This window comes from Micromys minutus (assembly GCF_963924665.1).
Source record: "Micromys minutus genome assembly, chromosome: X".
In the NCBI taxonomy this organism is placed as follows: domain Eukaryota; kingdom Metazoa; phylum Chordata; class Mammalia; order Rodentia; family Muridae; genus Micromys; species Micromys minutus.
The window spans coordinates 103,415,415-103,441,374 of record NC_137970.1 but is presented as its reverse complement, the minus strand read 5'-3'; positions in this window follow the sequence as shown (position 1 = coordinate 103,441,374).

Genomic DNA, 25,960 nt, shown 5'->3' with positions numbered 1-25,960 from the left:
CTCTGAGAGAGTCTCAGTAAGCAGATACAGAGGATTGGAATCTGAGGATTGGCAGGAGAGTGGTCCTGTGTGGGCTTGTAGAGCCCGAAGAAAGTGACAGTCTTGTCCATACTTGAGTAAGGAAAGCATCCATGAAGAGCAGCCTGTTTTGATATGAGAATCCAAGCAGGATAAAGAAGTGAAGTGGAAATTTCTGATTTCTTTGGAGACTCCATTGTGTCATGTGATGTTTTTCTAGAAGCTGTCTGATAAGAGGATGTTTTGTAAAAATAGACACGTGAGAGGATATTTTGCCAAGGCAGACACTTAAGAGAACATGTGATGTTTGGAAAGAGTCTAAGTATAACCCAATAGACAGTGAATAATGTTCTTGTATTGGTTTGCCTTGTAATGCTTTGCTGGTCTTCGTTGATCTTTGTCATGACTTCATAGAGAAAAAAAATGTGCCAAAGAACTTGTGGTGGTGTTCTGGCTGCTTCTTGCTGCTTCTGCTGACTCATGCTGATTAGACAGAGCCTCATGGCTTCTTCTGGATTGAGCTGGTAGTATTGATTCATGTTTGGTGTTTGATGACTAGACTGGACCATCACTATTGATCTGTATTTGGAATCACCCCAAAGAACTACTTCTAAACAGGTCCATATCCTTCTTGTCCTATTAACCATCTTATTACACTATATCAGGTCAGTAGGCAGTTGGGAGGTTGAAGTATTTGGGAGATGGAACCTAAAGAGATTACCCCCAGTAGATAGACACAGCCCCCAGTCGAGGCATGGGGCCATCCACCCATCTTCAAAATGTTTGTTCCACAGTCGTTCCTGTCTAAAGGAAATGCAGGGACAAAAATAAAAAAAAATAAAAATGGAGCAGAGACTGAAGGAAAAGCTGCCCAGTAACTGGTCTATCCTTGAATACATTCCATGTGGAGGCACCAAACCCTGACACTATTGCTGAGGCCATGCTGTGCTTGCAGACAGGGACCTAGCATGGCTGTCCTCTGAGAGGCTCTACCATCAGCTGACTGAAACAGATTCAGATACTTACAGCCATCCATTGGACTGAGCCCAAGGACCCCAATGGAAGAGTTAGAGGAAGAACTAAAGGAGTTGAATCGAATGGCAACCCCATAGGATAAACATCAATATCAAATAACCTGACCACCAAGAGCTTCCAGAAACTGAGCCACTAACCAAAGAGCATACATACATGGGCTGGTCTGTGGCCCCTGGCACGTATGTAGCAGACAAATGCCTTGTCTGGCCTTGGGGGAGAAGATGTACCTAATACTGTAGAATCCTGATGTTCTAGGGAAAGGTGAATGCTGATGGGTGTGAAGTGGGTGGAGGTGAGTGGGGGAGCACCCTCTCAGAAGCAAAGGGGAAGGGAACTCAGGGAGGGAGGACGGGGGGGGGGGCTAACCTTCGAAATGTAAGTAAATAAAATAGTTTAACTTTAAGTAAAAATAACCTGAATTAAAGTTGGTTTTGAAAACTCTAAGCCTATGGGTGGCACCCAAAAAAGGAGTCCAAAAAATACTTATTACAACAAAGATCAAAAGCTTAACTTTGGGGCATAGAGGGTTGGCAGATCCACCTTATATAGAATATAAGGAGCATTGTGACTGGTAGAATACACTTAAGGCACATGTTTCCTGACTGAATGCAGCAAAGAAGCGAGAGGTTCTATGGTAAAATGAGAAAAGCATATCACCTGGACTGGGTAAAGAGTAAGGGACTCAAAACGGGAAATTCTGTGTAATAACTGAACACCCTGGACTCATCAAATGTACTTGACATCCACAATAAACTAGAATTTTCTTGCTTGGAAAAAAATTATAACAAATACAATACACAAAGAGTTGATATTGGTAATACCTAGTGACTGATCCAAACACAGAAGAAAAGAAACCTCAAGAAAAGCAACTGAAGGGTAGAAAGACAGCAGGAGTTGGAGGACAAGTATTCTTCCTGACTGGATCTCCTAGACATGACAGAGAAGCCACAAGATCCCAACGATTTGGCTGCCTCCTTAAACAAGACCTGAACAATGGCAATAGTTTTGCTAAGTTGAAAGGGAGAAAGCTCTTGGGGTCCAACCCCTAGAGAAAGAACTATAAGCAACTGCTGACTACTGAGGGAGAGTCAGCTTCTCCCAGGGAAGAGTCCACTAAATTGGTTTTGCTATACAAAGTGGTTGACCTTGAAACCGTACACACAAACAATGAAAGCTATTTCAAAAAGAAAGGGAGGGAGGGAAGCTATTTCAAAAAGAAAGGTGAGGGAGGGATGTAGGGAGGAAAGAAGGAAGGAAGGACGGAAGGAAGGAACAAAGAAAGGAAGGAAGGAAGGAAGAAAGGAAGGAAGGAAGGAAAATAACTGAGCTGTATACTTTTGAAGGATTTCATTCATCCCACATAATAAAAACCTGTTCATTTGTTTGTTTTTTTTGCCACATAGCCCTGCAATTGTCCTTCATTGCCTGTTATCCTTCATAATTGTTATTAATTAAATATCTGGTGTTTCTATTTAACATCTGTAGGCTGAAACGGGCAGTACTGTTATCAATGCCTTTTTGTGCTTGTTTTGTTGCTCATATTTAATAGTGTCTGAGATGTAGTTCTTAGTCAACAAATATTGGTTAATTGCATAAATGGAAGGGGGAGGAGGAGACAGAGGCGGTAATAAAATGAAGAGGGAGGGAGAAGGAGAGAGTACGCAAGCTATATGTTATAGGGTGGCGAATGAGACTGGCCAGGAGCCAGTGGTGATGAGAACTGTCTTGCCCACCCACCTGTTTTAGTCTGGCCCTAAGACAGGACCTAGAACCTCAGCAGAGTCCTTTTCAGTGCTGGCACCCAGAGCAGGAGAAACTGGAAGTCTGCCACCAAGGAAAGCCAACCTGAGAACTTGGCAGCCCTGTAGCCTCTCTTGGAACTAACATGCATCCGGAAGAGTCCGTGACCACAGAAGTTGCCTTCGCTCTGCAGCTCTTGGCAGTGAGGGAGATGCTGGAACTTCCCCTGGGGTGTAAACTGTCATTGAGATACATCTCTCTCATCTTACCGTCAGAGGGGAGGTCATGACTGGGCCTTTAGACTCATTGGGGATGTGTAGAAACACTCCAGGTAGCAAGAAAAGGTTAAGTAAACACCTCCCCACACCCTGTCCATATCAAACATTGGGACCTTCTAAGTAGTTTGATATTGTATCAGGAAGAGCATCCCAGCAGATTGAAGTTGAAAATGCAAAAGACTCCCTGTTCATTAGGGAATGGTGATCTCACCGTGAGACAATTGAGAACCACTGTAACAGCCATTTTCCTGTGATGGCATTTTTCCTCTGAGTGCTGTTGGGAAATGGTGTGGAGTGGGAAGGAGACCACATGGAAAGATTTTTAAATTCTTAGAATTACAAGGGCTCTATCTAAGATAAAGTTACTGATTATCAAGAGACGAGGGCAAGTAAGAGGCAGAGCTGTTGGCTAGATGTAAGGGGTGGGAAGGGCAAGCACATCTGGCAGATGGCGCTTTCATTGAGCTGGGCATTAAGGGAGATTTGTTTGGACAGGTTACATCTGAGACATCCATGCATCACCCTGGTGGAACTTCTAGTTAGTAATCAGATACTAGCTGTGGAGTTCAGCAAAGAGTCAAACCTGCAGACAGACTTGGAAATCATTAGCCTGTAGTGGAAGCCATGATAGTAAATGGGATCATCCGCATCCTGTGGAAATCTTCAATGCTCAAAGTATGGTCAAGGGATGTTGAAGAAAGGAGCTCAGCTGTTGTCCTAAATCAAGGAACAGCAGAATTTTTGCACATGGGCATGGCACACTATATTGACTAGCCTTGTGAAGGGCTTAAAACTTAGTAGAATACATGGATTGAGGCAACTGAGGGCTTTTTTTTCTTGCTACTGGTTATTGATCCCACATGCTAGGCAAGCTCACCGAACAACACCCTTGGCCCACATGGAATGCCTTTCTGGAAATTAGGATTCTACAGAAGTGGGAAAGCAGGTGACACCGCAATGATTCCAGGGGAGATTTCAACAATCTAAAGCTATTCTTCTATACATAAAACCTTCAGAACTGGATGGTCAAATGTTTTTTTTTTTTTTTTGTTTGTTTCAAAATCTAGGTCTTTCTATGGATGTGTCAATTATAAGGAGGCCCTGCTTCAGACTGAAGGCCCAAATTGCCCATAATGAAGTCTGTATTCTGTTTGGTGAAATGTGTCCCCTAGAAAACATATAGTGAAGACCTGGCCCTCAAGTATTTCAGAGTATGGTCTAATTTGTAGATGAGCTTGTTATAGATGAAACCAAGTCGGAATGTGGTTGTAATAGAGTTGGCCCCAAAAGCCAGTGTGGTAGCGTCCTCCTTAGAAGCAAAGAGAGAGACACAAGAAAAAGGAAGTAAAATGTGCAAGCCGAGATGAGGATAATACAGGGGCTTTAAGCCAAGGGATACCAAAGACTAGCAGCTATCAGCACAAGCCAGGCAGAGGCTAGGAATGAGTCCACCAATCTGAATATGTCTGTTGTTTTAAGCTTCCCATCTTGTGACACAGTTCTTCTCTATCTACAGTTCCATGTCCACAATTCAACATCTCAACATACAATTAAACATCTCAAAAAAATTGCTTCTGTACAAAATGGGGCAGACAGATATTATAGTTATTGTCAAAATGGTGTAGTATAAATTCGTTTTAAAAGCATGCATATTGTGTTGTGGTTTAGAAATCACCTACTGAGGAATCTGGCGGTTTATATGAGAAATGTCCCCATGGGTTCTTGTTGTTGATCGCAGGGTCTCATTTGGTGGTAATGTTCTATGAAACTTTTGAGAAATGTGTCCTTGCTGGAGATAGTGTGTCACTAGACCTTAAAACCTTTTTCCACTTTCAGTTAGCTCTCGTGGCTTTGTGCTTGTGGTTGAGATGGAATTCCTCAGCCTCCTGCTCTGGTGGCCATGCCTTCTTACCACTATGTCTCTCTTCTGGGATTGACCATTGTCCTTTTGAAGCCCTGAAACAAAATAAACACCTTCTTCTCTGAGTTGCCTTCCAGTTGGTGCTTTATTAGAGCAACAGAAAATTAACTATTGCAGATGATTGGAGGTATATGGATATGCACAGGTTATACTATGCTATTTTACACAAAGTGCTTGAGCACTTATAGATGCCAGTTTCCAAGGAGCATGCTGGAACAAAGCTGAGAGCACCTGGAGACTATCATTTCTTATAGTCCATGCTAAGAAATCTCTACAGTTGTCAAATACAAAACAGGAGCATTGTTCCAACTCCCACCAATAGAATAAAGTGTCATGAAGATGGCTACTGTGAAGATGTCATTCAAGCACAAATATCTGGCCTCTGCATGGAGCTGACAAGCCAAGAAGTGAAAAAAGTGTCGGTAGTGCTCCATAGATTTTAGGCAATCTTTGTTCTTGGAGTTATTTAAGCTACTCGAGACCATGTTTCCTTAAAATTTGAACTGGAAATCAATATTGATATCTTTGATTTTAAAAATCCAAATCAAAACCAGATTTTCAGCCTAGGTAGTATTCTGGCAAAGACAATAAATATCATCAACCACAAAATAATTAGAGGGAAAAAGAAGCGGGGGGGGGGGGGGTTGGTGGTAACTTGCCTTTTCCTTTTCTTTCTTTTCACGAATAGATTTTATTTTTGCAGCAGTTTTAGGTTTGCAGAAAATCTGAGTACAAAGTCAGCCTATAAAAAATCACAGTTACCTACTCTGCCAATCCCTTATTGGGTACAGTTTCTTATTCATGCACAAATGTAGGTGTAGGCATGTGAGTCTCTGCACACATGGAAAACCTTACTCCCTTGAGACAGATGCTCTTACTGAATTTGGAGCTAAACTGGCAGTCAGCACATGCTAGCCGTTCTGTTCCCTACCCCCCAGCATGAAGCTAGGATTACAAGTGCACATATGACCATGCCAGGATTTTCACATGGGTTCTGGAAGTTTGAACTCAGGGCCTCATGCTCATGCAGCAAGTGCTCTCATATGCTGAGTCATCTCCTCGGCCTGCTTAACCTATTATTAACACCATGTGTTAGTACAACACATACTTTACAACTGACGAGTCAATATTGATACATTGCCACTAACCAGTCAATTGGCATTAGTGTTCAGTTTGTGTTGGACAGATCCACGAGGTTTCCCTTAATACATGATGCCATGTATGGCAGACTGCAGAATCATTAAGAATAGATTTATTGCATCGAAAAGTCCTTGTGCTTTGCTCATTCATCTCCCCTCCCTTCTCTCAGGATCCCTGATAATCCCTTATCACTTACTGCCTGTATGGTTTTCCCTTGTCTAGAGTACCACAAGTAGTCTGTATCCTTTTTGGATGGACTCTTCCCACTTTCCAATATTCGTGCAAGGTATCCATGTCTTCCTGGGGACTTACGGTCTCATCTCTGAAGAGCATTCTACTGTACCACTGTGCCACAGTTTAACATTTACCTATTAAGCAGCATCTTGGTTACCCAGACATTTTAGAAGCTATGAATAATGCCTCTGCAAACATTTGTTTGTGAGCTTTGTGTAAGCAGAAAGTTTCAATTTATTGGAGTACATAGCAGTGTTATTACTGGATTGTGTGCTAAGAGCCCGTTCAGCTGTTTAGAATCTGCCATTCTTTCTGAACAATTGTAACATTTTACATTCAATTGTAACATTTTACATTTCCGCCAGCTTTGAATGTTGAATCACACTTTTCAATATGTGGGGTTAGCTGTGTTTTGTGTTTTAGATATTTATATAGGAGCATAGTCATATCTTTTTTTTTTTTTTTTTTTTTTTGGAAATATGCTTTTCAGGAATGAAGAGCTTAAAGCTAAAAATTGACATCTCCAATATTCTAAAGATTTTCACATGCAACGATTTCCCTTCATAAATATGTAAAGCCTTCAGAATGTTACAAATAAGGGTTGTTTAAAAAAAAATAAAGATTCGGTTTGAGAAGAAATGTGCAAGTCTATTCAGAGCAGAGCAGTGACGGCAACTAGAATGCCCCAGAGCTAATCAATGTCCCTTTTCTGAGATCAATAATTGTCTAGGAGGATTGTGCAATGTCCACACTGTTTTATCTTTAGTTTTACACACACACACACACACACACACACACACACACACACACACACACCCTTCTACAACTGCAAGACTGAATTCTCTGTCTCTCATTCCTTGACTCTGTCTGTGTTTCAAACTTTCAGATCTGTATGATTGTTGGGAATGTCAGCTCACACCCATGATTGTAGCACTTAGGAGGCTGAGGCAGGAGGATCACTATGAGTTTGAGGGCAACATGAGGTACACATAGTAAGTTCCAAGACAACCTGGACTACAATGTGAGAGCCTATCTAAAACAAATAAAGGAAAATAATCCCAGGCCATCCAAACATGATAGAACTCCAGCAATCTGCTTCATTATTCCTAGAGTCTCGATGGTCCTTTTCTTTATTCCACAATCCCTCACTACCATGCCTTATTTCAATTTTCATCATCTGAGCATGAAATCTATACTAAAAGAAAGAAACCAGGCAAAGAATACAGTGTATATGGTACTATGTATTTTAAATATGCATATTTTATAGACACATATTATTTGTATTTTATGTTTATATACATTATAGCTTATGGTTTCATTTCTAAACTATAAAAATTCAGATCAGCAGAACACATTTTAATATATTAAGTTATACTGCAGATGAGTATGGTAATGCATGCTTGAACTTCAGTATTTGGAGGGCTGATGCTAGAGGATTGCTTTATTTTTATTGGATGTATTTTATTTACATTTCAAATGTTATCCCCTTTCCTGTTTTCCTCTTCATACCCCCATCCCAAACCCCTCCCCTGCTTCTATAATGGTGTTCACCCACCCTCCCATCTCCTCCCGCTTCCCTGCCCTGACATTCCCCTACACTGGGGCATTGAGCCTTGGTAGAACCAAGGCCTTCTCTTCCCATTGATGCCCAACAAGGCCATCCTCTGCTACATGTGCAGCTGGAGCCATTGGTCCATCCATGTTTACGCTTTGGATAGTGGTTTAATCCTTGGGGGCTCTGGTTGGTTGGTATTGTTCTTATGGCATTGCAAGCCCCTTCAACTCCTTTGATTCTTTCTCTAACTCCTCCATTATGGACCCTGTTCTCAGTTTAATGGTTGGCTGTGAGCTTTGGACTCTGTATTTGTCAGGCTCTGGCAGAGCCTCTCAGGAGACAACTAAGTCATGCTCCTGTCAGCACGTACTTCTTGGAATTGGCAATAGTGTCTAGGTTTGGTGGGTATATATAGGCTGGATCCCCAGGTGGGGCAGTCTCTGGATGGCCTTTCTTTTAGTAGATGATTGCTTTGAGTTTGAGATCATTCTGAGATTTATAGTTCCAAACCAGTATGGACTGCAGCAGAGTGAAATCTTGTCATAAGGTAGCAATATTTAAAATTGTATTCTTCTTTAAGCCTGGAAATGTGCAACCCTCTATGAGGGTCTGCTAGCCTGTTTCTTTACTTAACAGCAGTTGACCGATGAGCACATGTGAATGATGTTTTCTCTGGTCTACAACCTCTACCAGGAAAAAGCTAGTTCCTGACAACCCTTGACTGCATGCTTAATATCTGAGGTCTAGCCAGAGTGGGGCTTACAGTAACTCAAAAGGTAGTCACGGGTTGGGAACGGAGCCCAATCGGTAGGGTGTTTGTCTAACATGCACAAAGCCCTGGACTGGATCCTTAAGACCACATAAACTTAGCATGCCGATGCAAGCCTGAAATTCCAGCTCTGGGAATGTGGAAGCAAGAGGGTGAGGAGGTCAGAGACATCCTCTGCTACACAAATAATTCAAGCCCAACTTGGGGGTCTTGAAGATCTGCCTTAAAAAATTTTAAAACAAAAAAATTTAAAGAATCCATGGGTTTAGAGAGACACATTGATACTTAAGAGCACATATTGCTCTCGCAGTTTGGTTCCCAGAACTCAGGTAAGAAGACCCACAACTCAACCCATGCTTCTGGCCTGCAAGAGGACTGCTTCTATGTGTACCTCCACATAATACACATAATTGAAATAAATAATCATTTTAAATAATTGCATTGCTTTGAGAAGGGTGCATGCTATAGTTGGTAGAATGTCAGTCTGGGATTCACAAAGCCCTGGGCTGCCTCTGACACCATCTTAAACTGAGTGTGGTAGAAGATGCCTGTAGTTTAAGCAGGCAGGAAATGAAGGCCAGAGGAACAGAAACCCAATCCATCCGGGAATATGTGAGAACTTCTGTCAAAAATGAAGGAAAACCAAATGGAGAGACGAGTATCACATGCTTTCCTTCATTTGTGGGTCCTAGATTTTATATAGATATACCAAATCATATATGCTTATGTAATATGAGAAAAAAAGAGAACTGTCTAGGGAAACAAATTGAACTAATTAATGAGGGAAGGAGTTATGAGAGGACCTTGCTCAAAGTACACTATATACCATGTATAATGAACATATGCAAAGTAAACATTTGAAAATAATGGTCGGGGCTCTCTGCTTCTCCCTATCCCAGAGACAACCACATCTTCTCATGAAGTGCCAGCCTTGTCCCATAGACAAGATGGTGAAAGTCGATGTAAACAGATTTGGCTGTTTTGGATGCCTGGTTACCAGGGCTTCCTTCTGCTCTGCATCTGGCAAAGTGGAGATTGTTGCCATCAATGACCCCTTCATTGACCTCAACTACATGGTCTACATGTTCCAGTGTGACTCTACCCATGGCAAATTCAATGGCACAGTCAAGGCTGAGAATGAGAAGCTTGCCATCAATGAGAAACTCATCATCATCTAGGAGTTAGATTTCACTAACATCAAATGTGGTGATGCTGGTGCTGAGTATGTCATGGAGTCTACTGTTGTCTTCACCACCGTGGAGAAGGCCGGGGCCCACTTGAAGGGTGGGACTGAAAGGGTCACCATCTCTGCCCCTTTGGCCGATGGTCCCATGTTTGTGATGGGTGTGAACCATGAGAAATATGACAACTCACTCAAGATTGTCAGCAATGCATCCTGCATCACCAACTGCTTAGTCTCTTTAGCCAAGGTCATCCGTGACAACTTTGGCATTGTGGCAGGGATTATGACCACAGTCCATGCCATCACTGCCAGTCAGAAGACTGTGGATGGCCCCTCTGGAAAGCTGTGGTGTGATGGCTGTGGGGCAGCTCAGAACATCATCCCTGTATCCACTGGTGCTGCCAAGGCTGTGGGTAAGATTATTCCAGAGTTGAATAGGAAGCTCACTGGCATGGTCTTCTGTGGTCTTACCCCCAATATATCTGTTGTGGATATGACATGCTGCCTAGAGAAACCTGCCAAATATAATGACATCAAGAAGGTGGTGAAGCAGGCATCCAAGGGCCGACTAAAGGGAGTCCTGGGCTAAATTGAGAACCAAGTTGTCTCCTGCAACTTCAAAAACAACTCCCACTCTTCTACCTTTGATGCTGGGGCTGGCATTGCTCTCAATGACAACTTTGTGAAGCTCTTTTCATGGTATGACAATGAATATGTACAGCGATAGGGTGGAGGACCCCATGGCCTATATGGCATCCAGGGAGGTAGAAACCCTGGATCACCCACCCCCAGCAAGGACACTGAGAGCAAGAGAGAGAGGCCCTCAGTTCCTGAGAAGTTCCAATCCCAACTTGACCTCCAACATTGAGTATCTCCCTCACAATTTTCACCCCAGACCCCCATAATAATAGGAGGGGCCTAGAGAGCCTTACCTACTCTCTTGAATACCATCAATAAAGTTCCACTACACACACACAAAAAAAAAAAAAAAAGAAAAGAAAATGATGGTCTGCTGACAAGGAGGGGAAAAGAAGTTAGTAGACCAGCTTCTACTTTTTAGTTTCCCAGACTTATCGGGCAGTTGAAATTTTGTCTCTCTTGACATTCTAGGTATCTTTTCTGTAATGAACATTGTTGTTCCAGTGACCTCTGAGGATATATTGTATCCTTTCAAAAGCTGATCATCTGTTCATTAGTGTCAGATATTGAATCTTCTGAAATGGTCACTCTAATGGCAAATGGGATTGAAGGAAGTTTTGCAAGTCCCAATGCTCTTGATTTCCTGTACAGTCCAAGAATGGCCAGTCCTTTGGTTAGAAGTAGTTAAAGCAGAAGTGGTTGGGTTTTTCTCTGTGGAATAGATTTTTGTCCTTAATATAGTTCAGTCAGAAATTAGAAGTGTCTAAGGTCCATTACTGGTTACGTTCTCTCTTGCTGGGATCCAATATTTAAGAAAAGTGGCTGAAGGAAGTAAAGATTTCTTTTGACTGCCATTGTCCTGGTGGACAAGGCAACACTGGCACCAGCATTACCTGCTTGGATTGCATGGAGTCAGGAAAGAGAGACTAATGTTTGTGCTCACCAGCTTTTCTCCTCTTAAAAAATATATTTGATTTTATTCTTTTCTATATATTGTATCCATACACAGTTTCCCATCTTTCTGCTCTCCACAGTGTCCCCTTCACCACTCCTCGATACCCACCGCACTCTGCCTCCCTCTGAAAAGAGCAGGTAGCTTTGACCTGTTTATTCTCTCTAGGAAAGTAGCCCATAGGACAGTGTCAGGAGCATCTTCCTGTTCCAGTCAATGCTTTCTGGAAACATCCTTATAGACATACATAGCACTGTTTCCATGCAGAGTCTAAATGTCCTCAAGTTCATAAGGAAGATGAATCATCCTGTGTCCCTTCTGGTTTTGACATCCAATGTTTATCTGAACGTGAGCATATCTGAAGCCACCCAATACCCATATCAAATACTTGAAGAATGGCCTATAATCAACACCTCAGCTTCTTTGCCATCCACTCACACATTTTCCTTGCAGTTTAAAATGCTCTTTAGGTAGGGTGGGGTTTTAGTACACACCTATGATGATCAGCATTCAAGAGAAGAAGGCAGAAGAATTAAGAGGTCTAGACCTGGCTGGGCTACATAGTGAGGCATTGTTTTAAAAAAAAAAATCTAAAAATCATAAACAATCTAAACAACAACAACAACAACAACAACAAAATAATAAAAAAAAACCCTGTCTGCCACAGCAAAATAGCATTCATTTTTCTAAGTATGCTTTGATTACCTAGTTCCCTATGGTTTTTTTTTTTTTTTTTTTTTTTGATCTCTTAACCAAATCTGTCTTTTGCTCATTTGGAATTTTTGGGAAGTTTCCTCATATCAGAACTACCATATTTATAGCTGAGTGCACATGTTGTTTTAAAATACTATCCCTCTCCCTTTCCCTTAATACCAATGATTTTTAAGCCAGGCACATAACTACCTTAAATTGCCTATATGTTTTAGCACCTCCTGGGGGTAGGTTTGACTCTGTAAGTTCTGACCAATTGGGTTATTAGCAAAAGTTCATGTGTTTCACTTCAGGGTAATGTCCTTAAAGGTAAAGGGGCATGCACTTTATTCCTCATTCCTGATGGCCATAAAAGGAACGTGTGGCTGGAACAATAAGTATCATCTTTGACAATAGGGTGACATTGAAGATAAGTGGTGTGCAAGTCAAAACCACCACAGAGAAAGAAGACAGAGTGGAAAGGTTGCTCAGCATTTGAGAGTGACTGCTGTTCTTTCAGGGTGAGGGAGTTTGGTTCTCAGAACCCAAGTCAGGCAGCTCACAAATTTCTAGAACTCTGGCTTTGGAGAACCTGAAATCCTCTTCTGGGCTCAGAGTACGTCAGGTCCACATGTACTCACACCCTCACATATATAAAAAAAAAAGTTCATCTATTTAAAAAAATAAAGGAGGTTGATCAGTAACACACAGATAGTTTGTTACTACCTAGATGATGAGATTATTTGTTCTGTGTGTCTAGCTTTGGCTTTGTCCCCAAGAAAAAGGCATTTATTTCGTGATTCTAGATGCACATCTTCATACACTGGCCCTATCACTATAAAGTGCCCTCATGCCTGTTCTGTTTTTAAGAATTATTGAAGATGAAACAGAAATGAAGTTCTGTTGTCTAGGAAATTTCTACTGACGGTGAGCACAACTTTATCTCACATAATCTCATACAGCTCCCCTTCTACCTTTTCCCTCTTATGGTAGTTTAGTTTTCATTTATTAATTTATGTTATATTATTTGAGACAGACTCACACTCTATAATGCAAGCTTCCCTTGAACTCACTATGTAGATCACCACTGGTTGTGTTCTTGCAACCATCTGTCCTTCCTCTGCCTCCTAAGTGCTGTGATTATTGGTCAGATCTCCTCACGTTCTCTCGCAGCTGACTTGTCTCAAGCTCAAGAGCAGTGACAAGGCAAAAGGCATAGGTCATGAAAATTGAGTAAATTTATACATACAAGCCAGTAAAATATACATGATGCCCATCAGTACTCCTTAGTAGCAAAACTTCAACTCACTTATTTTATTACTTTCTGGGAGGCAGAGTAGAACACTGTCCTGGTTGGTGCTGCAGCCTAATTTGGAGGAAAGACACAAATCCATAAATGCAAAGAAAGACATCCAGCATAGTTCAGGGAATCAGGTTAGACAATCACGCAGGAGTGACGTCTACACTGAGGCATGGAGGTTGAGTAAACTTGCCTGGGGACGAGCACTGGACAAATGGGAGGAGGGTGAAAAAGTCCAGGTGTTCTGGTGGTCTCCGGCAGGGCTGAGATGCTCAGCCGGTTGGACGACATTCCTTGAAGACATTACAGCTGCCTACAGGGAAGAACAGCATGTGCTTGTCAAGTGACAAAGCAGGGCCTGGAGAACCAGGGACAGGAAAATACCAAGGGCTTGGCCTTTGGAAATAAGTCTTCTAATCCCCTGGGAAACTTCAGGGTAGAGTGGCACTAACCAGAGTGAAATTGACCACCTCAGGCTATGTTATGTCAAGGCAGGTTAAGGCATCCGGGGTGGCATTCCAGCAAGAAAAGTCAAGCAAGGAGCGCGTAGAACTGGCCAAATTGCTTTTACAGCTACATTTCTCAAGGTCCTTGAATACTTAAGAATTCATATTTGCTGTGATATGTGAAGAGCTGAGTTAAGAGCCCTCAACTGCTCCAGTGTATTCCTGGCATGTGCAACCTTAAATTAGAGGGGCTAAATAAAGCTGTGGCCTGCCCTTTCTGAAAGTTTGCCAGCCACTGATACAGATCATGTAGGACATGGGGCCTCATCTGGTCTGATCTCAGACAGACACTCAGACTTGCTTTCTGGCTCAAGTCTCTGACATCAGCCCTACATTTTAGTCATGTATCTCATTTTCAAAGCCATAAAGGTCCAGGGGCCTTCAGGGAGCATGGATTTAGTCCTCAGCATGCCAAACTGTTTCTCCAGTAGAGAAGGAATTATTGATTCCTGGTTCCACTCAGCCCGCCTCACGCTGTTCTTTTCTTTTGCATAGCCCAGTAATTTTCATGGCTTGTAAAGGTGCCCTTTGACTCTTGAACAGCATCTGAAGCCTTCCTTGAGTTTAGCATCAGTAAACACTCCAGACCTCCCAGGCAGCTCAAAGTCATGCTCCACATCACCTTGTTTGGAAACATCACCATCTGCTGGATCTCTGTGCTTTTGCTCTCAAAGACTTGCCTGTGTTCTGCCAATTGAGGGCATCCAGGACTTGCTATTTCTGCTGTGCACTAACTTGGAGGTGGGTATTCGAGGAAACCGGAGCTGCAGGTGGGTGGGCAACTAAGATGCAATCTACTATGCCTGGAGCTCCTGAGATGAAATGCCACACAGTCAGCTGACTCCATAGTGTTGAACTGGCTGCCACCTGCAGCCCCACTGTGCCTCACTACATTTCTCCACCTAATGTTATCAAACTTGGGCCTGTGCCTCAAGTCAGGACTGGCCACACATCCTTATGAATCCAATTAAAATAGCCAAATTACGGAAGAAAAGTAGAAAGAGGAGGTTTATTCGATGTGGTGCTTACACTGAGAATAGGGACAAAGGGATCCAACCCCCACTTCTACCCTCATGCCCGTCTTGAGGACCCTGTAGTAAAAATCAAGTTTATACATCTTAAGTATACACATCTAAACAATCTTCATCAAGATTTAGATGTAGTCCTGCCAGCCAGTGACCCACCATTGTCTGACTTCAATTTTGTCCTCTAAGCTGATCCGACAGGTGGTTAGAAGTGTTTGAAATCTTTTTTCAGGAGACAAGCTCCCCCTTGGCTGGGATTTCTTCCCTCTCCCAGCCTGGGATTCTTAAGGAAATTCCCTTTCTCTGGGGTCCATTGTTTTCAATAATAGTCATATTGGGAGATCCAAGTGTATCTTCACACTATCTTCATTTCTGTCAAGACCATTACACTAAGAGTCTCATTGTGCTACTGAGAACCTGGTTTGCCAGGAATCTGGAAAACTCTCGAAGGGTGGAAGGGAACCAATAAATTGTTACGCTTTCCTTTACAGGAGATTGAAATTCAATCTCTGCTGTCTGGGAAGAGGTCTCAATGTCTTCTAAGTATGCTCCATCTCAGGAGCATCTCTCGGGTTGAGGAACTGAGTGGGCAGCAAAGCTGTGGATCCTTTGGCCTTAATTCAGCTGAGGCATCGACTACATGCCTTAAATCCTACCTTTGTTAATGGCAGCATAAGGGGCAAAATCAACATATTCTATCCAAGTGGGAACAAAACACCTGGGCTTAAGTTTCTGCCCTGCCATATCCACTTCTACTTTAGCCCCACATGTCTCTTACTGATAATTCATCTCCCGGGCTATACAATGGGATAGTCATAACCTAGTTTCTACAGCAATGACATGAGAAGGTAATCAATTATGTTATAATAAACCCCTACTTACTACTTCTAAAAGACAAGTTTTTAATTTATTTGGAAGGTTTGTTACATTTGTTTTTGTTTTTGAGAGACAGTCTCACATAGTACAAATGGGTCTCAAACTTAACTTGCTATGTAACTGAATATGACTTTCAATATCTGATCCTCTTGTCTTAGCCTCCTGAGTGCTGAGATTATACATGGACTACCATTCCCTAACTATGCTGTGCTAGGTATTAAACTCAGGGCTTTGCACAAATTAGATATATGCTTAGTATCCCAGCTCTACATTTTAATGGCAATTCCAAACATGTATACAAAACCTTCTGATTTATCTCCCTCATCTAACTGCTTTTCTCTCTCTCCCATCTTTATCAGTTTCTGCTCCTTATCACTAGTCCCTTTCCGTGACTTATAATTTTTGGTTTAGTTTTGTGATTCATTTAGTTTAACCAAAGCCAAGCTTATGAGTACTGGACTGGAGCTACCCATTGGAGCCTAGTAGGGTGGGTCACTGTGGGTGCACAAATGAAGGCAATGACTTCAAGCTCTCTGAATCTGTCAGTGCTCAATAGTCTAGTAGAAAAGGGTAGGTCTCCCGAAGCACCTTCATCCAGGCCTAACAGTGAGCGGGCCCATTCTCTGCAGACCCAGTGAAAGCCATCTACAGCTGTGATGAGTCCTTGATTGCACATGAGTCTTTCCCCGGAGATGAAATTTTGTGCCATTTCTTATCTTCCAAGCCTTACCATTCTTTCTGTCCCCTATTCTGCAGCATCTTTAGATATGAGGTGTTGCAGCTGTCTTGTATAGGCTGAGCTCTCAATCATCACTCATTCTCAGCATCTTGGACAGCTATGAGTCTTGCATTCAATGACAATTGATTTCAAAGAAAGGCTTCTCTGAAGAAGGTCAAGATATACACATAGATATTTTAGACAGCAGTTTATTGATGTGTCAATTTAACTAAACAACAGTAGTAAGTTCCCCACTAGGGTCCACGGCCTGTTTGTCACATGGTTACAATTTTTGAAACTGTTTTATGTGCATGGTTGTTTTTTATACATGCAGTTTGTGTGTGTGTGTGTGTGTGTGTGTGTGTGTGTGTGTGTGTATGTGTGTGTGTGTGTGTAAATCTAGTGCCCATAATAGACAGAAGATACTGTTGGATCCACCCGGGGCAATGTTGGATCCACCCGGGGCAATGTTGGCTGTAAGCCATCATGTAGCTGCTGGGAATCAAATCCAGGTTCACTGGAAAAACTGTGTTCTCAAAAGTTGAATGTTTTCCTAGCCCTTCCCCTAACTGTGTGCTTTAGACTGGCATTACAGTACCATACATAGATTCTGGTCCATGGAGTGGGCCTCAAACTCAACCAGAATGTACTCTTAAAATGGTTGGCAGATATTACATGGCAAGTTGGTATTGGAGTTCATAGGGTTCACAGCTGGGTCAAACCACTGATGGGTTTTCTCCCTTTGAAGCTGCAAAGCACCTTCTAGCAGGACAAAAGATAAACCACAGGGAAGATAATCACAGCTTAGTTTTGGCTTGTTTTCTCTGTATCTTGTAACCAAGGCCTGTGTTATCATTAATACCGAGGTCCTATCTTGTAGTTATGGTGGGCAACCAGAAGAAATGCAAAGAGCCTGTATTGTTTCAGGGTTTCTGAGACCTCCCTCACAAATAACTCATAAAGAAGGTGATCCCTCATCCCAGGCACTATTTCTGTTTTGTTTAATAAACCACAGGTTCTGAGAAAAGCTTTTTTCAGTCATGCAGGGTATTTATTTCAAATTATTTTCTTTTTATCATTTATCCTAGTTTATTTTAATTTTAAAATTTTTTACATCTCAAATATTATTCCCTTTCCTGGTTCCCTCTTCTTCCACTCCCATCCCCCTTCTCTTGCTTCTATGAGGATGCTCCGTCTCCCTCCCATAGACTCCTATCTCACCACCCTGGCATTACCCTATATTGGGGGAAATGAGCCTTTACAGGATCAAGGACTTCTCCTCCTATTGAATTCTAGTTTTTAAAAATGTAGCTAAAAGATGGTAGATTTCAATGTTTTTTTCATATCCCCTTCATTTTGCTTAACCCCTTCTCTGCCTGCTGGTCTTTCCTCTTTCTCCCTGCCCTCCCTGCTATCTACTCCTAGTATTCTCCCTGCATACTTTTGTTACCTATGTTCCAGGGTCCTTCATCCCACAAGACAGCCTTCTCCCAATGGCAGATTTCTAATTCTTGATCTCTACAGGATCTCCAAAACTAGATCTAAGGCTAGGATCCACGTTTGACGGAGAAGATGTGACGTTGGCTTTTCTGGTGAGAGGAAGTCAGATATTTTATAACTAGCACAAATATCCATCTTATCATCTTACCCAAAAGTCTCCCCTGAACATTGACACATGCTTAGAATAAACAATTAAAGCATCTATGTAACACCCAACAAAATGGACATTTTTTTAGGAGTCAAAAGATGTTATATCTAAATTATGGACCTCTGAGTTTGTACTCATTTCTTTATTGGACTTTCTCCAACTCGAGTATTTTCTAGGTGGAAATGACATAATTATATTATAATTTCAGGCACTAAGAGAAATAATTACTTAAAAGACAGGAAAATAGAAGGAGGATTATTAGAGAACAAGGAGGACACTACTAGAATGAGAGTCAGGAGTCAGGGGGGCTATGTGTATGTGTAAAACATCATCATGAAAACCATTAGTTTGTAGTTCATTTATACTAATTAAAAAAGATAAATTGTCCTATATAGAAGCTGCTAAGGAATGATCAAGGATGATCTCAGTATCTCTGTACAAACTCGGGGATTTGAGTGCAAGGGCAAATATCAGTATTGAACGGAGGCATGTTTTCAGTGATGTTATTCAGATTCACACAGTTGGGGGTGTGAGAAGGAACAGACTAGGCTTGGGGAAATTCCTGAGTAGTGGGGAAGAAGGGAGATACCAGAGTGCAGAGGTCAGTCAGTCAGTGGAGTCCTGCGTGCGTGTGTGATTTCAGCCCAGCCACTTACTGGTACTTCATCTCAATTTCTATTTCCTTGCTAGTAAAATGGAATCATAAGAAGTCCTGCACCACAGACTGTAGCGAAGAGGAAATATAGTGCAGTATTCAAAGGTCTTGATTATCGAGAGTTCAGTGCAATAGCAGAATGATTATTAGTGTTCCCTAGGATGGATGGTGCCGGCTCAGATTTCGAAGCAGTGGAAGATCTTTTAAGTCTCAGTGGGAATAGAGAGATTCTCTTTGAACTAAGTAGTTCCACATGTGTCTTGAAAGTTAGTAGAATGAAGAGCCCACCCTTTAGGCAGGAAGCAGGAGAAAGGTCACTGGAGAGCCCAAGATTTAGCAAGAATCACAGCTTTTACTTTCTTGACTTATCTGGAAAACTATATGTTAGCTTGGATGGATGTCCCACTATAAGCAGACCTTGAGATCAAGATTTGAGTGTATGTGATTTGCTATCCAATGCTCCTGAAAGAACTAGGTAGGAGCATGAATACTATAGGTAAGGTCATGGACAGGAGAAGAAGGAAAGTGTGGAATTTCTAGTTAAGTCCCAGCCTCCTCTGTATCCTTTGGGGATACTGACATATGTAAATTAAACATGAGAGCAAAGGTTTCACTATTCCTGCAGGATTGGCAAAGGACTTCCCTCAAGGGCATTAAACCCTTCTGCTCTTCTGGTTTCCTGTGATTTCAAGAAAGAGGCTGTACTCACTCAAGGGCAGACTTCCCAAAAGAGTCCCAAGTATTGGCCATTAAAAATAAAACAACAACAAAACACTGGAGAACAGCTTATCATTTTCTTACCAAAGAAAACAAAACCTTCCCTTAAGATTTCACCACTCCACCTCCACTTGTAGCTGCTATCTAAGGACATTGTAAATGTATGTATACACACACACACACACACACACACACACACATTTTCAGCTACCTCATTTACACCAATTCAAGCTTGAAAGCTTCCCCATTCTTCTTGAGCAGGCAATGATGAATTAACTGAGGTATATTTAAACAATGCTCTGTTATTCAGTGTTAAAAAGAGCTATCAAAGTGGTCATATCATTTAACATTCTGTTATGTATGTGCTGTGTAAAAAAAACAAAAACAAAATTCATGTGATGCTTCCAGGTGCTTCCCATCCTTGACTACTTGAAAGTGACAGTGTTTATAATTTTACTCATTCTAGAGGATTTGAAGTATCATATTTTGGTGATTTGAATTTGCATTTTCTAATGATTGGACTATGTTGAACATTTTGTCGTATCCTTATTGGTCATTTCTATAGTCATTGTAAAGTGCATGTGTGTATTTGACCTATATTTTATTAGGTTGTTTTTCTATTTTTTATTTCATTCTAAAAGCTCTTTATATATTCTGTATTAGAGTCCTTTGTGAGCTATAGGTACTGTAAATATTTTCTCCTGGAATCTTTTCACTCTATGTGATCTTTTAAATGGCATGTTTGAATAAAATTTAAAACTATATTAAAATTAACATAGTCTGGTTTAGTAATTTATATTTTGCATTGTATCAATAATCACCTATACTAATTTTTGATCCTCTAAATGGGGAATATTTTTTTCAAGGTTCTAATTTGCACATATGTTTTTAGATAAAGCTAAAAGTGTATTTTCTTTATGAGTGTTTGATATTTTAGCCCCGTTTGTTAAAAAAAATGATGGTTATTCTTCCTTAAAGTTTTTTTTGCTTTGTCCAAAGATAAGTAATGAAATTGATCATTCATGTATTTTTTTAATTCTCCATTCAATTCCCTTACTTCATAGATAGAAACTGTTTTTTTTTTCTTAATTAATCTACAGTTATTGTTAAGTTCTGTAATCTGATAATATAAGTCCTGGGACATTACTCTTTCAAGACAAAATTTTTAAATCTATTTTAAGTTTTGTCAATTTGACTAGGGACTTCAAATGCCCTAAGACACCCTCAAACATGATATGTAACAGAGACCAGTCTTGAACTCCTGTTTTCCTGTGTCAGCCTCTCAAGTGCTTTTTAAAAATGTGCTATGAAACCCCTTCAGCTCTTCAGTCCTTTAAGGGTTTACAACCCCATAGGAAGAACAACAATATCAACCAACCAGACCCCTAGAGCTCCCAGAGACAAAACCACCAACCAAAGAGCACATATGGAAAGAGCCATGGTTCCAGCAACATATGCAGCAGAGGATGGCATTGTCTGATATCAACAAGAGGAGAGAGGCCCTTGGCCCTGTGAAGGCTCAATACCCCAGTGTAGGGGAATGCCAGGGCAGGAGATGGAAGGGAGTGGGTGGGTGGGGGAATACTCTCATAGAGGCAGGGAGAGGGAGATGGGATAGGGGGATTCCAGAGGGGAAACCAGGAAGGGGGATAACATTTGAAATGTAAGTAAAGAAAATATTCTATAAAACAAACAAATGAACAAAAAACAAAAAATGGGGTACAGAGCTAAAAAGTAGAATTTTCAACTGAGGAATTATTGAATGGCTGAGAAATGTTAAAGAAATACTCAACATCCTTAGTAAATGGGGGAAATGCAAATCAAAACAGCCCTGAGATTCCACCTCACACCAGTCAGAATGGCTAAAATCAAAAACTCAGGCGACAGCAGATGCTGGATGGAGAGGATGTGGAGAAAGAGGAACACTCCTCTGCTGATGGTGACACTGCAAATTGGTAAAACCACTTTGGAAATCAGTCTGGCAATCCCTGAGAGAGTTGACAATAGTTCTACTGGAAGACCCAGCTATGCCAAAAAGATATACCCAAAAGATGCTTCAATACATAATAAAACACATGCTCCACCCTATTCATAGCAGCCTTATTTATAGTAGCCAGAAGCTGGAAACAACTCGGATGTCCCTCAACAGAAGAATGGATACAGAAAATGTGGCATATTTACACAGTGGAGAATGACTCGGCTATTAAAAACAATGACTTCCTGAAATTCTCTGACAAATGGGTGGGACTAGAAAGTATCATCCTGAGTTAGATAACCCAGACACAAAAGAACACATAGGGTACGTACTCACTGATAAGTGGATATTAGCCCAAAGCTTCACAATGCCCATGATAAAACCTACAGACCATATGGAACTTAGGAGGAAGGAAGACCAGGGTGTGGATGCTTCAGTCTTGTATTGAAGGGTGAACCAGATGATCTCAGGAGGTGGAGGGAGAGGGGAACCTTGGAGATTAGAGAAGAGGGGGAAATAAAAAGGGCAGTATCAGATACTGCAGGGGACGGGAGAGAGGTACAAAGGGTCAGGAAATAAAATAAATAAAATATGTAGCTGTGGATGAGGAACTAGAGATAGACACTTGAGGGTCCCAGACACCAGGGAAGTGAGAGGCTCCCACGACCTAATGTAGATGACTTTAACCAAAGGGCGGAGCAGAGGGGAGATAGAACCTGTAGAGACCACCTCCAGTACGTTGACATGGCTCCTGGATGACTGATGAGACCACTCACCCATTTCAAAGTTTTTAACCCAGAAACATTCCTGTCAAAGGAAAGACAGGAATAAAAAATGGAGCAGAGTCTGAAGGAAGGGCTATCTATGGACTGCCCAACCTAGGGATCTATCCTGTCTGGAGACACCAAACCCCAACACTGTTGTTGGTGTCAAGAGGCACTTGCTGACAGGAACCTGGTGTGGCTGTTCAGTGGAAGGTTCTGCCAGCAACAGACCAATGCAGATTTGGATGCTTGGAGAAAACCATCAGACTGAACTTGGGGACTACGGTGGGAGGGCTGGTGGAAGGACTCAGAGGAGCAGAGGGGATCACAATCCCAAAGGAAGGACAATGTGAGCGGACTAGACTACCCAGTGCTCCCAGGGACTGGACCACCAACCATGGAGTGAACAGGGAGGGATGCATGGCTCCAGATACATAAGTAGCAGAGGATGACCTTGTCTGAGATCAGTGGGATGGGAGGCTCTTGGTCCTGTGGAGGTTTGATGTCCCAGAGTGGGGACATATTGGAGTGGTAGGGCAGGAGAGGGGAGAGGAGTGCCGTCATAGAGGCAAAGGAGAGAAGGGAAAGGGCACATTGGGATGGGGGTTTGTGGAGGGGTAACTGGGAAGTGGGAGATCATTTGAGATGTAAACTAATAAAATGATTAATGAAAAAAATCTCAAGGGGAAAATGTGGGATGAAAGGCATTTGTTCTTTTTGAAATAGGGCCTCATGTAGCTCAGCCTGCCTTGAACTCTTGATCTCCTTACCTTCACCTCCAAAGTACTGGGATTGTTGACATGGTACCGCCCTGATTTTTTTCCATTTATATAGAAACAGTTGGTTCATCTTATTCATTTCTTGGAAAGTACAGAGAGGATTTTGATACATCCTGCCTTGAACACAAATATTAATTCATAAATACAATGCTGCACCTTCAAATTCAGAGACACAATATCTCCCCACCTATTTACAAGTGTCATTTTGCGCTCTAACTTAATCTCAGTGTAGAGATATGACTATTGTTAAACTCGTGTTCATGTATCGTGACTAATTTGCATTGATTTGTATTCTTAATTTTATTTTTCACTGTTGGTTTATTAGAAGCAGAATTCATTTTTACATGATGTTCTATGATCCCGCAAATTAGCTGAACTTTCTAGTCTTAATTGTTTTATTCTCAAGGACTTTTAATGTACACACCTGCCATCTGTGCATCTTTCCAGTCCAGATTCCATTACACACATAGACACACACACACACACACACATTCACACACCTCTTCCTTTTCTTTTAATTTTCCCTCATTATATCAGCTAGATCCTCAAGTGCAATGTTGAATAGAAATGTTGAAGACTCCACCTTTTTGTCTTTTTCCTGACTTTGCAAATCAAGGAATCACTAACAACTGTTACTCTGAAGTTACAGAAGAATCCAATTCTCACTCATGATAATAGAATCAAAGTAACCCAAAAACCAAAAGTTGTCTCTCACCTGGAGTCAAGCTATTTATTAAAACACAGTTCATAATAATTGTTTTAAAATTTTTAGGTTTGTATATTTTATTTTTATGTGTACTAGTATTCTGTTTGCATGTATCATGCGCATGCCTGGCTCTTGCTGAGGATCTCAAGAGGACATCTAGATTTCCTAGAACTGGAATTGTAGATGCTTAGAAACCACTTTATTAGTGAAAGTGGGACCTGAGTCCTCCGAAAGAGCAACCAGTGCTTTTAGCCACATAGCCATCTCCATGGCTCCAATAATCCTAAAGTGCTCACTGCTTTTGCTTTATGGTTAGGAACAAAGCACAGGCCAGAATTGCAAGTAGACATTTTTGATTCTCATGTGTTTTTCTGTATTGCTGCTGCAACAGCTAACCATAAACCTAGTGCCTTGAAACAGAACAAGTTAATTATGTTGTAATTCTGCACTGTAGGTGCCCAACATAGGTCCATAGGTCTCATTAGACTGTAACCATGGTGTCACTGAGGTTGTTATCCTTTCCAAGGCTTTGCCTTTGAAACCTTCTGGATGCCTTGGTTTGTGATCTCCTTCATCCTCCATCTTCAGAGCCAGCAAAGGGAGGTACAATCCTCTCACACAGCATCTTTCTGGCATGTTTCTCTTTTTGTTTGTCTTTTCCTTTTAAGGATGATTACAACTATAGTGGGCTAATCTGGATAATATATATTGTCCATATTTTAAGATCTGCTGATCGTTACCTGTAATTATATCTGCAGCTTTAATTTTCTCTTGATTTGCAACATATGCATAGGTTATGGGGATAAGATGGATACTCTGATGAGACCATAAATGGGCTGTTTACAGTATGCTCTTACAGGCTCGTCTCACATAGAAAATGCATTCATCCCATCCACAGGTCCCAACTGTCTCATCCAATTATAGCAGTATCTAAAAAAAGAATCAGTATCATCCCAAGTTTATCAGTTCCAAAATCTCGAGCTTCATCATTCAAATCAAGTGGGGATGAGGTGCTTGGTATAATCGCTTTGCTGCCTCTCTAGCCAGCAAAGCTCTGGAAATTAAGAGACTTTCACTGACTCCCAAACTATGATGATTGTCTGGAGGAATGGTGATGTGCATTCCTATTCAAAAAGGAAGAGAGTAAAATTAAATCAAGGCATAATTTTTTTCCAAGAAATTTTAAAATCAAGGGAACCAAATTTTGTTAATTTTCAAGATCTAGACATAACGAGGGTAGCTGTTTTAGCCTTCTTGCTGACCAGCAGTAGCTATGCATGAGGGGTACATGCTTCCCTCATCACCCTTTGCTGTCTGCGAAAGACGCTGCATATTTCCAGGTTATTATTTCATCATTTGAATGCCTCCTGCATGTTCAACGTTTGGTGCTCAGACAGCTTCTTTTCCATATAATGATGTCGAGGTCCTATATACTCTGAGCCAGCAGTGTTTCTGCTTGTATAGAATTGTCAAGACTTGTGCCTCCCACATTATTCATCATGGGTGCTTTCGTGAAGATGCTCCTTCAAAGATCTCTCTGAAGTGGCATATATTTAAAGCTGCCATGCTAGATGACTTTCCATAAAGGCTTCAGATTAACAGACCCCAAGCAATCAGTAGTTAGTGATGACATAGTACAGCTATGGTGAATACACATTAACTAAATGGGTCCCTTTTCCCCTTCCCCCAACACCCTAAAGGTCACACATTTATTCCACTATGTGTTAAGTTCTCTTCACTCCCCAGCCACCTGGGAATTAGAAACAGCCTGATTACCAGTGTGTACCATGGACTGCTCATCAAGTGCCTAACATGGGACGGCTTCCCTTCCTCCAAAATGTAGAGAAAAAGACGCCCACTCTCCACAGGGCGCCTGAGCACCCATGGGGCCTGTACCCTGCTGTCTCTCCATGCTGTTAATATCAATTCTAAGGAATCTTTTACTCCAAAGATATCCACTTCAGTGTCTTGCCTTGAGTTCCAATATTTTCCCCAAAGCACTGGCATCTTCAGAAAGGGCTATGTGGATCTGAGTAATGGCAAAGAACCTTCCCTATATCTGAATATGTTTTTCTCCCTTTGTTCATGGCAACTACCATTTAATGTTCTCAGTGGACACCACACACAGTAGAGAGTG